This window comes from Cryptotermes secundus, unplaced genomic scaffold (genome assembly GCF_002891405.2).
Source record: "Cryptotermes secundus unplaced genomic scaffold, Csec_1.0 scaffold17395, whole genome shotgun sequence".
NCBI classification, from domain to species: domain Eukaryota; kingdom Metazoa; phylum Arthropoda; class Insecta; order Blattodea; family Kalotermitidae; genus Cryptotermes; species Cryptotermes secundus.
This window is the reverse complement of record NW_019731012.1, coordinates 1-1,426: the sequence shown is the minus strand read 5'-3', so window position 1 is coordinate 1,426 and position 1,426 is coordinate 1. Positions and strand designations below refer to the sequence as shown.

At 34.5% G+C, this 1,426-nt stretch overlaps 1 long non-coding RNA gene across 1 annotated transcript; it reads right to left on the bottom strand.

Annotated features, from left to right (window-relative positions):
• Positions 1-126: 126 nt before the first annotated feature.
• On the bottom strand, positions 127-1,419 carry LOC111866376. The gene is made up of 2 exons (XR_002843130.2): positions 1,305-1,419; positions 127-473 (listed from the first exon to the last, which is right to left on the bottom strand). It is a non-coding gene; the product is annotated as an uncharacterized LOC111866376 (long non-coding RNA).
• Between the last annotated feature and the right edge of the window lie 7 nt (positions 1,420-1,426).

The following is a 1,426-nucleotide window of genomic DNA, read 5'->3' as shown; positions in this document are numbered from 1 at the left end:
AGCCCCACTTCCATGTAATGAGTATAGGAATGTCTTATAAAATTATGATTTGATTTCCGTGGTCGTTTCAATATATTGTTTACCATCCCACAAGTGTTTTCACACTGACATCTCTTATAGTCATCATTTTCAGTTTTGAAAGAAGTGACAAGTTCCTACATAGTTAGAATGTGAAATTTGCTGTTGGTATAAACAAATTTAACAGAACTTTTTCTGGGAGAAATCAGTATTTTTCTTTAGGAACTATTGCCATTTTTAAATAATATTTTAATGTGACACTGTTCATCAAAGAGTTTGTAGGCAAAAGACGTAGAATGATATTTTGGCCACCACACTTGCACTAATTTCCATATACAGTAAACCCTTCTCAAGGTTTCTCCTTCCGAGCACTTCCTACATATGGCGCAATTCTGTCAAGGTGCACTATCATCATCTTCACCCTGAGATGATGCTCAAGTGATGCCTTTATTGTACTNAAAAGTAGTCAGTGTTACAAATTATGATTGCACTGAACGGTTTTGGCTACTAAAGAAATTTCTCATTCTACTTTTAGTTTCTACAAAATTCTTCTGTCAAACTAATCTGGAACTGAAAAATAATTCTTGCAAACTCCAAATATTTATGTATACAGAACTCCGCCGGAGAGTTAAATACTTCAGAACAAGAAGTGAACGCTACTCCTTGCATAGTTATAGATATTCTGCTTTGGTAAAAGTTGTAGCAAGTACCAACATTTCACCATCAGATGCCAAATACTCTTTCCCTAAGACTAAATAATATGGAAGAAATTAAAGAATGAAAACTTTAATAACATCTGGAAAATACACTAAACAGCACTTCTGCTTGCACAATTAGCATTAATATATCTTAAGGATTAAGAAGCAGAAGGCTGAACTATGTACAGTGTCTTGTGAAAGATTCCATGGAAGGTTCACTGTAGAAAATCAACAGACCAACAGTGAGGATTTGTATATAAAAATGCAAATTTAAAAAATCCCTTTTTTTTATCTTCACTATTCTCCCATGGACATGTCTCAATTAAAATACTTTAATACTCTCACAGGGATATAATAAACTTACAACATGAAGAGTACCATTTTTGGGGGGATATGAGGCCATTTAGTCCTGTAAAAGTTCAGCATTTCATAAAATGTATTACTTCCATCTTCAGGGTTGAAGAAGGAAGAAGCAGGCGGGTACATTCCTATGAAATGTCAAAGAACTTCTACTGAACTAGAGCCACATCATAGAAGACAGTACCCTCCATCATCACTGCCATAAGGAACTCAAATATAAAAACTTACAACATGTTCCTCTTCAGTACCAGAGCTCTCTTCTGGAATTGTTTCAGGGAAAACTGTTTCCTTAGGTGAAGACAACGAATTATTCTGAAAAAGGGTAACTTCTTTTAAATATCTTTGAACAC